The sequence below is a fragment of the Theropithecus gelada genome, unplaced genomic scaffold (genome assembly GCF_003255815.1).
Source record: "Theropithecus gelada isolate Dixy unplaced genomic scaffold, Tgel_1.0 HiC_scaffold_15883, whole genome shotgun sequence".
NCBI classification, from domain to species: domain Eukaryota; kingdom Metazoa; phylum Chordata; class Mammalia; order Primates; family Cercopithecidae; genus Theropithecus; species Theropithecus gelada.
Window position 1 is genome coordinate 4910905 of NW_020257640.1, and position 12483 is coordinate 4923387.

Below are 12483 nucleotides of genomic sequence, written 5' to 3' on the forward strand. Positions count from 1 at the left end.
AGAGCCATCTCACATGCAGAGACACACATAGGCTCAAAATAAAGGGATGGAGGAAGATCTACCAAGCAAATGGAAAACAAAAAAAAGCAGAGGTTGCAATCCTAGTCTCTGAAAAAACAGACTTTAAACCACCAAAGATCAAAAGAGACAAAGAAGGCCATTACATAATGGTAAAGGGATCAATTCATCAGGAAGAGCTAACTATCCTAAATATATATGCACCCAATACAGGAGCACCCAGATTCATAAAGCAAATCCTTAGAGACTTACAAAGAGACTTAGACTCCCATACAATAATAACGGGAGACCTTAACACCCTACTGTCAACATTAGACAGATCAACGAGACAGAAAGTTAACAAGGATATCCAGGAATTGAACTCAACTCTGCACCAAGCAGACCTAATAGACATCTGCAGAACTCTCCAACCCAAATCAACAGAATCTACATTCTTCTCAGCACCACATCGCACTTATTTCAAAATTGACCACATTGTTGGAAGTAAAGCACTCCTCAGCAAATATAAGTAAGAGAACAGAAATTATAACAAACTGTCTCTCAGACCACAGTGCAATCAAACTAGAACTCAGGACTAAGAAACTCAATCAAAACGGCTCAACTACATGGAAACTGAACAACCTGTGCCTGAATGACTACTGGGTACATAATGAAGGCAGAAATAAAGATGTTCTTCAAAACCAGTGAGAACAAAGATACAACATACCAGAATCTCTGGGACACATTTAAAGCAGTGTGTCGAGGGAAATTTATAGCACCAAATGCCCACAAGAGAAAGCAGGAAAGATCTAAAATTGACACCCTAACATCACAATTAAAAGAACTAGAAAAGAAAGAGCAAACACATTCAAAAGCTACCAGAAGGCAAGAAATAACTAAGATCAGAGCAGAACTGAAGGAGACAGAGATACAAAAACCCTCCAAAAAATCAATGAATCCAGGAGTTGGTTTTTTGAAAAGATCAACAAAATTGATAGACTGCTAGCAAGACTAATAAAGAAGAAAAGAGAGAAGAATCAAAGAGACACAATAAAAAATGATAAAGGGGATATCATCACCGACCCCAAAGAAATACAAACTACCGTCAGAGAATACTATAAACACCTCTATGCAAATAAACTAGAAAATCTAGAAGAAATGGATAATTTCCTGGACACTTACACTCTTCCAAGACTAAACCAGGAAGAAGCTGAATCCCTGAATAGACCAAAGAAAGGCTCTGAAATTAAGGCAATAATTAATAGCCTACTAACCAAAAAAAGTCCAGGACCAGACGGATTCACAGCCGAATTCTACCAGAGGTACAAGGAAGAGCTAGTACCATTCCTTCTGAAACTATTCCAATCAATAGAAAAAGAGGGAATCCTCCCTAACTCATTTTATGAAGCCAACATCATCCTGATACCAAAGCCTGGCAGAGACACAACAAAAAAAGAGAATTTTAGACCAATATCCCTGATGAACATCGATGCAAAAATCTTCAATAAAATACTGGCAAACCGAATCCAGCAGCACATTGAAAAGCTTATTCACCATGATCAAGTGGGCTTCATCCCTGGGATGCAAGGCTGGTTCAACATTTGCAAATCAATAAATAAAATCCAGCATATAAACAGAACCAAAGACAAAAACCACATGATTATCTCAATAGATGCAGAAAAGGCCTTTGACAAAATTCAACAGCCCTTCATGCTAAAAACTCTCAATAAATTCGGTATTGATGGAACATATCTCAAAATAATAAGAGCTATTTATGAAAAACCCACAGCCAATATCATACCGAATGGGCAAAAACTGGAAAAATTCCCTTTGAAAACTGGCACAAGACAGGGGTGCCCTCTCTCACCACTCCTATTCAACATAGTGTTGGAAGTTCTGGCTAGGGCAATCAGGCAAGAGAAAGAAATCAAGCGTATTCAGTTAGGAAAAGAAGAAGTTAAATTGTCCCTCTTTGCAGATGACATGATTGTATATTTAGAAAACCCCATCATCTCAGCCCAAAATCTCCTTAAGCTGATAAGCAACTTCAGCAAAGTCTGAGGATACAAAATTAATGTGCAAAAACCACAAGCATTCTGATACACCAGTAACAGACAAACAGAGAGCCAAATCATGAATGAACTCCCATTCACAATAGCTTCAAAGAGAAAAATATACCTAGGAATCCAACTTACAAGGGATGTAAAGGACCTCTTCAAGGAGAACTACAAACCACTGCTCAGTGAAATAAAAGAGGACACAAACAAATGGAAGAACATACCATGCTCATGGATAGGAAGAATCAATATTGTGAAAATGACCATACTGCCCAAGGTAATTTATAGATTCAGTGCCATCCCCATTAAGCTACCAATGACTTTCTTCACAGAATTGGAAAAAACTGCTTTAAAGTTCATATGGAACAAAAAAAGAGCCCGCATTGCCAAGACAATCCTAAGTCAAAAGAACAAAGCTGGAGGCATCACGCTACCTGACTTTAAACTATACTACAAGGCCACAGTAACCAAAATAGCATGGTACTGGTACCAGAACAGAGATATAGACCAATGGAACAGAACAGAGTCCTCAGAAATAATACCATACATCTATAGCCGTCTAATCTTTGACAAACCCGAGAAAAACAAGAAATGGGGAAAGGATTCCCTATTTATTAAATGGTGCTCAGAAAATTGGCTAGCCATAAGTTGAAAGCTGAAACTGGATCCTTTCCTTACTCCTTATACGAAAATTAATTCAAGATGGATTAGAGACTTAAATGTTAGATCTAAAACCATAAAAACCCTAGAAGAAAACCTAGGCAATACCATTCAGGACATAGGCATGGGCAAAGACTTCATGTCTAAAATACCAAAAGCAATGGCAACAAAAGCCAAAATTGACAAATGGAATCTGATTAAACTAAAGAGCTTCTGCACAGCAAAAGAAACTACTATCAGAGTGAACAGGCAACCTACAGAATGGGAGAAAATTTTTGCAATCTACTCATCTGACAAAGGGTTAATATCTAGAACCTATAAAGAACTCAATCAAATTTACAAGAGAAAAACAAACAACCCATCAAAAAGTGGACAAAGGATATGAACAGACACTTCTCAAAAGAAGACATTCATACAGCCAACAGACAGATGAAAAAATGCTCATCATCACTGGCCATCAGAGAAATGCAAATCAAAACTACAATGAGATACCATCTCACACCAGTTAGAATGGCGATCATTAAAACATCAGGAAACAACAGGTGCTGGTGAGGATGTGGAGAAATAGGAACACTTTTACACTGTTGGTGGGACTGTAAACTAGTTCAACCATTGTGGAAAACAGTGTGGCAATTCCTCAGGGATCTAGAACTGGAAATACCATATGACCCAGCCATCCCATTACTGAGTATATATCCAAAGGATTGTAAGTCATGCTGCTATAAAGACACATGCACACGTATGTTTATTGCGGCACTATTCACAATAGCAAAGACTTGGAATCAACCCAAATGTCCATCAGTGACAGACTGGATTAAGAAAATGTGGCACATATACACCATGGAATATTATGCAGCCATAAAAAAGATGAGTTTGTGTCCTTTGTAGGGACATGGATGCAGCTGGAAACCATCATTCTCAGCAAACTATTGCAAAAACAGAAAACCAAACACCTCATGTTCTCACTCATAGGTGGGAATTGAACAATGAGATCACTTGGACACAGGAAGGGGAACATCACACACTGGGGCCTATTGTGGGGAGGGGGGAAGGGGGAAGGATAGCATTAGGAGATTTACCTAATGTAAATGACAAGTTAATGGGTACAGCACACCAACATGGCACGTGTATACATATGTAACAGACCTGCACGTTGTGCACATGTACCCTAGAACTTAAAGTATAATAATAAAAAAAAAAAAAGGAAAAAAGAAAACTGTACAACCAACCAGAATGTGGATGAAAAGAATTCCCTGGATAGGAAGTATACTAAAAGTCTTGGAATCAATTATAGAAAACTACTGAGTTTCAAGAAGATTATCTTAAGGAGAACAAGTCTAAGAAATTAAAATTTCTACAGAGCTGGATGATGTTTGGAATACAGTCAGAAAGATGTATATTCTTCTACAAGAAAAAATGGAAAGAATCAAAATTCATGGAAATAAAATTTGTACAAGGGCATTATGATATAAATAGAATACCAAAGGAAGATAAATTGCTATGTCAAAAAGACACCTGTACTCATGTTTATTGCAGCACTAGTCACAATAGCAAAACCATGGAATCAACCTAAGTGGCAACAGATAATTAAAGAAAATGTGGTGTATGTACACCATAGAATACTATGCAGCCACAAAAAGAATAAAATCATGACTTTTGCACCAATGTGGATGGAGCTGGGGGCAATTATTCTAAGTGAACAAACTCAGAAACAGAAAATCAGATACCGCATATTCTCATTTATAAGTGGGAGCTAAACAAAGGTTACACGAGGACATAAACACTAAAATAATAGAGACTACCTGTAATACCGGCATTTTGTGAGGTTGAGGCAGGCAGATCACTTGAGGTGATGGCCAACATGGTGAAACCCCATCTCTACTAAAAACATAAAAATTAGCCAGCCGTGGTGGTGGGTGCCTATAATCCCAGCTACTCAGGAGGCTGAGGCAGGAGAATCACTTGAAGGTGGGAGGCGGAGGTTGCAGTGAGCTAAGATCGCACAACTGCATTACAGCCTCTCCAACAAAGCGAAACTCCATCTCAAAAAAAAAAAAAAAGGAAAAAAAATAGACAGTGGGGACTCCAAAATGGGGGAGGGAGAGAGGGGGGTGATGGCTAAAAAATTACGTATTGGTTACAATGTTCACTGTTTGGGTGAAGTGTTCTTTAGAAGCCCAAATCTCACCATTACACAATATACTCATATAACAAACCTGCACATGTACCCTCACGAATCTAAAATTTAAAATAAATAAATAAATAGAAAGAACAAAAGAAAACTAAAATATGGTATAATTTTGAGCAATTAAAGGAGTGGGGGAAGTACATTTGACCCTGATGCTAGAAATGTTCTCTTTTACTAGCAAAGGGACTGTGATATTAGGCCTGGAGAAAAGAAAATGCATGCTCCTTACTCCTGTACTAAACGATATCAACATAATATAGATGTTCATTTCTGGCACTCAATTTTCAGAAACTCTCACAGACAAAGCATAGAAAACTCAGTGGCTACAAAACAAAATGTACTTGTTCTCCACTCTCGCCATGTAAAAAATAAAGGTTTAGCTTGACAGAAACAGGGAAGTGAAAAGGGAAGAAAAAAAGGTTGGGAAGGAAATACCTTCATTTTGCAAAACAGGGGATCAAGAGATGCAGTTGAAAGCAACAAAACAAGAAATAGTAGTTCCTATCTATTCTTTAAATGTATGTAGTAAGTAGTAGAGGAAGTTTAAAATACTAATAGAGCTATCAAAAATTGGGAGGAGAGAGGAAGGGAAGGTAGGGGTGGTGCAAATGAGGGAAATCCTCATCTAGCCCATCAGGAGAAATGGATAATGTCTCCAGTTGACATAGCACTAAACGTGGCCTTAGCCTATGTTTTTGAGGTATAGAGGTAACCATCAAAGGTAAAACTGAAGAGAATTAAAAGTTCTTGCCTCTAGGTATTGGGAGGAGGGACAGAGAGTGTTTAGAGAAAAAGATTGGTCATTCTCATCGTAAGTCCTTTCTGATGTTTTCACTATTACTAAATGAAAATATTTTTCAAAATTAAAAACAAGTTTTATTTCACTGCTTTAGACTAGGCAGGGTCCTGGTAGGAGACAGATGATATTCTCAACCCAAGTAACTGAGCAACATTTTAACAGGACCATTCACAATTGTGTAGGTGGGATAGCGTAGGGAAACTCACAAAGCTGGCACAGTAGCCACCAGCATTAGGTTGCATTGACCATCCCCCACCCTCAAAGGCTAGGAGAAGGAAGTCTCTGCTAAACCTGGCAAGAGAGTGGTTGTATGGCGAGGGCTGTCTGACAAGAGCTGAGGCCTTTGCAGAGGACATGATGACCCAAGGTAACTACACAGGGAGAGGTCCCGGGGAAATAAATAACCTTCTTCACCCTCCTTCTCCTCCCCAGGCTTCTCTTGGTGCTTCTTACCGGCCAGACCCAACCAGAAGCCAGAACTGTGCTGCCCAGTAAGAGAGCCACTAGCCACATTTAGCTATTTAAGTTAATCAAAATTAAATAAGGTTAAAAATTTAGTTCCTCAGTGCTCAAAAACTGGTGGCTAGTGGCTGCCATCCTGGACATGGTAGACAAAGGACATGTTCAACATCAGTAAAAGTTCTACTGGGCAAAGCTAATAAAGGGTAAAAGTGGGTCAAGACCTTGTTTATGAAGCTTATCCTCTGGGGCACAGAGGAAAAGGAGAAGGATGGTGAGTGGATCTGGAGAGACAAACAGAAGACGTACAGCATGTACAGCACATTGAAATGCATCTTGCAAGATGTTCTTTAAAATATAATAAAAAACTGGAGTTTGGGAGTGTGTGTCAATGGTCAAATAAATGTGACAAACTCTACATACTGTTTCATTCTCATGGAGACTCAAGATATACATCAGCCTAGAAACAGTTCTGGGAAATCCTGGAAATCTGTTTCACCTTTGTTTAAAAATAGGCGTTTCCCAAACATTTTTGGCTAAGAAACTTCTTTTCTTAATGGGAAGGGTTACAATATCAATTCACAAGGTTCTTTTGATAATGGACATTTATCATTTGTGGACTTCCAAGGTCCAGTCATTCTCCTTATTTGGGATGGGGGATCCCAAAGGAGACAGGAAGGTTGGATCTTCCTCCCCAGTACAGAAGCTGAATAGTAGCCAAGAAGCCTGCTACCAAGGGACACGGGGTTGGGGGCGGGCATCAGATCCCCCTCAGCCATGCTGTGGTTATGAAAGGCACCACTCAGATCTCCTGCCCTGGGGGCATGATTGACAGCTCCAGCTGCTGCCTTCCTGATCCATCCTTGGGGTCACACCACCCTTGCCCTGCTGCTCCCAGCCAGCGATGAGGGCAGCAGGAATATTAAGAGGCATGCCCCATCCCGCAGACATGGGCCCCTTTGAAGACATCTTTGACTTGAGGACTCCTCGATGGCCTGAGACCGTCCTGCAGCCTGAGATGCCCCTATGCACTCTCTCTTCCCCTGCCCCATTTCCCAGGTGTTACACCTGTACCTCTATTTAAAAGCTCTCCCTGCCATTCTGGCTGCCTCTCCTTTTTCCTTCACGGGCATTTCCCCTAATAACTCTCCCACAAGTCTAATAATGTCTTAGGGTCTACTTTCTGGAAGTAACACAACTCAAGAACCAACACAACTCAAGATCTGGATCTTAAGTACTGACTCCAATATGTGGGAACACACAGAAATAATCCAGGCCAGAGTCTAAGAACATGGAGTGGGGGGTGGTTCTTGGATGCAGCTTGTTTGGCAGGTCCAGTGCTTTCTTTTGGTTTGTTTTCACAGAATTTGAGTGTCTTTAAGTGTGGTATGTGTTCTGCCCCAACCCCCAGTACCCCCTATTACACCCATGCAAACTAGTTGTTCCTATTACCTGCCTGACACATGCAGGTATTTGAACTTGAAATCTCTAATTTAATGTGTACATCTGCCTAGGCAGTGAGGAAATCACACTAGAATGCTCACAGATTTTCTGAATCCTAGCCCAGTGACCCATGACTCCTACCTTCTGCTAAATCATTTTACCATGATTTACAGGCCATTATGTTTTAGGCAATGTAATTGCCCCAGTTATCTTTTGCCCTCTTCATTGGGCCTGGCTTCAGTTATTTTACTATGTTAGAGATTCTCTTTGAGATACCTCTAAGTACCCCCTTCCCCCTCAGAACCTAATTTCTGGTTTCCAAGCCCTGGAGACATCATCCCCTGAGTATCTCCTGTCTTCTTTTCTCATCAAGTCCATCCCTACTTCCTGCCTCATGTCTGCCCCCACGGTCTACCCCTTCAAGCAGCCCCTGCCAACGAATTTCACCTCACATGGGCAGCTCGTATGACTTTGGCCCTTAGCATGAATCCTAGCGGTCTGAGTACACTCTGATTACATGGTATGTGCCTTTATATAGGATGGATATAATTCACTTGCAGTGAAATTTAGGTAGAGCTTGGACATTATATATAGGTAGAGCCTATATTGAGAAAATAATTATTTTTTCAATTCTGATTATATCAAAGAGAAAGTCTTAGTTTGATGCTAGTTTGGTGGTTAAAAACACCACTCCAACTCTTTCTAATTTCTCTTTTCAATAAAGAATAAGCTGGCCTCAGACTCAGGGGCTTGGGCCAACAACATTGGTCAGAATTTGATCATTTTTATTGTACTTATGTTTGTCATTGTACTTATTTTGTCATTACCTCCTATGGCAGGGATATTTGTTTTCCTTTAGAGTATTGATTTAAAGTTTATTTTTAAAGTAAGTTTATTTAGGGAAACAGTAAATCACTTTAAGAAAACATTGCTAATAGCACTAGTGGTATTAAACTGTTGCAAAAATCCTGAAAGGGACAGATAGATAAATCAAACAGGAGGAATATCACCCTAATCAACCTGCATAGCCACAGTTCCACGCCCATGTGCCTTCCATCTGGGTGCCGCTGAGTAATCTTTATTGATCAAGCCTGTTTGAGTTGGGTTTCCTTTTCTTTCTTTCCTTTTTTTTTTTTCCTTTTTTCTTTTTCTTTCTTTCTTTTTTTTTCCTTCAGTTTTTTTGAGTTGGAGTCTCGCTCTGTTGCTGAGACTGGACTGCAGTGGCACGATCTCAGCTCACTACAACCCCTGGGTTCAAGCAATTCTCCTGCCTCAGTCTCCCAAGTAGCTGGGATTACAGGTGTCTGCCACCATGCCCTGCTAATTTTTGTATTTTTAGTAGAGAAGGGGTTTTGCCATGTTGGCCAGGCTGGTCTCGAAAGCCTGACCTCAGGTGATCCACCCACCTCGGCCTCCCAAAGTGCTGGGATTACAGGCGTGAGCCACGGCACCCGGCTAAGGTTTTCTATAACTTATAACATAAACAGTCCTAATTAATTGAGGTTAAAGGAACATCAGTTAGAGTGCTTCTGGTCTCAGGGAGTAAGCAATCTAGCTGGGAAGCTCAGAGCAGAGACTGGGTCTATTTACTCTTCTAACCTTAATGCCTAGCACTAGGCATAGAACAGGTGCTCAACAAATATTGTCAAAAAATAAATGTAAATACAAGATGGAATGAATAATAGAAGATCTAATATCAGAACTGTTGTGTGGTAATATAGTCATCCCTCAGTATTCAGAGGAATTGGTTCCAGGACCCACTGAGGCTACCCAAATAAACAGATTCTCAAGTCCCTTATACAATATGATGTAATATTTGCATACAACCTACACACAACCTCCCATATACTTTAAATCATTTCTAGAACACTTATAACACCTAATGCAATGCAAATGCTATGTAAAGATTTATTATATTGTATGTTTTATTGTTGGGTTGTTATTTTCATTGTATTTTTTTCTCGAATATTTTTGATTCACAGTTGAAATCCTGGATGTGGAATCTGAGATATGGAAGGCCAACTGGCTGCCACATAAATGGGAGAGACAACAGGTGCAGTGGCTTCAAAGGAGGAGGGAGAGTTGAGTTTAAACTAATGAAATAAAGGCAGGAATCCAACTTACAAGGGATGTAAAGGACCTCTTCAAGGAGAACTACAAACCACTGCTCAGTGAAATAAAAGAGGACACAAACAAATGGAAGAACACACCATGCTCATGGATAGGAAGAATCAATATCGTGAAAATGGCCATACTGCCCAAGGTAATTTGTAGATTCAATGCCATCCCCATCAGGCTACCAATGAGTTTCTTCACAGAATTGGAAAAAACTGCTTTAAAGTTCATATGGAACCAAAAAAGAGCCCGCATCTCCAAGACAATCCTAAGTCAAAAGAACAAAGCTGGAGGCATCACGCTACCTGACTTCAAACTATACTACAAGGCTACAGTAACCAAAACAGCATGGTACTGGTACCAAAACAGAGATATAGACCAATGGAACAGAACAGAGTCCTCAGAAATAATATCACACATCTACAGCCATCTGATCTTTGACAAACCTGAGAGAAACAAGAAATGGGGAAAGGATTCCCTATTTAATAAATGGTGCTGGGAAAATTGGCTAGCCATAAGTAGAAAGCTGAAACTGGATCCTTTCCTTACTCCTTATACGAAAATTAATTCAAGATGGATTAGAGACTTAAATGTTAGACCTAATACCAAAAAAACCCTAGAGGAAAACCTAGGTAGTACCATTCAGGACATAGGCATGGGCAAAGACTTCATGTGTAAAACACCAAAAGCAACGGCAGCAAAAGCCAAAATTGACAAATGGGATCTCATTAAACTAAAGAGCTTCTGCACAGCAAAAGAAACTACCATCAGAGTGAACAGGCAACCTACAGAATGGGAGAAAATTTTTGCAATCTACTCATCTGACAAAGGGCTAATATCCAGAACCTACAAAGAACTCAAACAAATTTACAAGAAAAAAACAAACAACCCCATCAAAAAGTGGGCAAAGGATATGAACAGACATTTCTCAAAAGAAGACATTCATACAGCCAACAGACACATGAAAAAATGCTTATCATCACTGGCCATCAGAGAAATGCAAATCAAAACCACAATGAGATACCATCTCACACCAGTTAGAATGGCGATCATTAAAAAGTCAGGAAACAACAGGTGCTGGAGAGAATGTGGAGAAATAGGAACACTTTTACACTGTTGGTGGGATTGTAAACTAGTTCAACCATTATGGAAAACAGTATGGCGATTCCTCAAGGATCTAGAACTAGAAATACCATATGACCCAGCCATCCCATTACTGGGTATATACCCAAAGGATTATAAATCATGCTGCTATAAAGACACATGCACACGTATGTTTATTGCGGCACTATTCACAATAGCAAAGACTTGGAATCAACCCAAATGTCCATCAGTGACAGACCGGATTAAGAAAATGTGGCACATATACACCATGGAATACTATGCAGCCATAAAAAAGGATGAGTTTGTGTCCTTTGTAGGGACATGGATGCAGCTGGAAACCATCATTCTCAGCAAACTATCGCAAGAACAGAAAACCAAACACCGCATGTTCTCACTCATAGGTGGGAACTGAACAATGAGATCACTTGGACTCAGGAAGGGGAACATCACACACCAGGGCCTATCATGGGGAGGGGGGAGGGATTGCATTGGGAGTTATACCTGATGTAAATGACGAGTTGATGGGTGCTGACGACTTGATGGGTGCAGCACACCAACATGGCACAAGTATACATATGTAACAAACCTGCACATTATGCACATGTACCCTAGAACTTAAAGTATAATAAATAAATAAATAAATAAATAAATAAATAAACAAACAAACAAACAAACAAATAAAGGCAAGGATGGGAGACCTAAAGGAAGCAAGACGCTAACACTTCTTCAGTGTGATTGTATGCCACACACTGTGCTGGGTGCTGTTAATACAACAACCCTTCTGGCTATGTGCTGTTTAACCCCATTAGAAATAAAGCAACAGGAGTTCAGAGAATTTAAGTTACTCGATTGAGGTCACTCAGCAACTAGCCAGGCCAGACATATACCTAGGCTGATGGATGGCCAAGCTCATTAAGTCAGGCAGCTAGAATTGAGATCAGTGGTGAAATAGAATGAGAGCATTGATATGAACATGGTTTATAAACTAAGGGCTACGAAGATCATTCCAGAGGAATGCAGGAACAAGGAAAGAATTGTGTCAACAAAGTCTGGCACATGGCAGGATTCCACTCACTCCCACAAACTTTGAAAGAAGAAGTAGCTAATTGAATCTGAAGTTTCATTGACTAGAAACTAATAGTCAGAGAATTTACAATAATTTCTCCTGGATGGAAAGTAAGATCCATTGTGTACATGTTAGACAAGAGAAGCATTTGATCCCTTATCTTCCTAGTTAACATTCTTCTTGAACACTGATTGTGATAGTCTTCCTAATACAAATAGCAAGGGGGATGCGGTAGGGGAGCACACAGATAAGAAAAAAGTTCTGATGAGCTTTATGGAGACAGGAGATAATTTGTTGACATGAAAATACACCTGTAATCCCAGCACTTGGGGAGGCCGAGGCAGTGGATCACTTGAGGTCAGGAGTTTGAGACCAGCCTGGCCAACATGGTAAAACCCTGTCTCTACTAAAAACACAAAAATTAGCTGGGTGTGGTGGTGTGTGCTTGTAGTCCCAGCTACTCATGAGGTTGAAGCAGATAAATCTCTTGAACCTGGGAGGCAGAGGTTGCAGTGAGCTGAGATCATGACACTGCACTCCAGCCTGGGTGACAGAGCGAGACTCCGTTTCCAAAAAAAAAAGAAAAAGAAAAAGA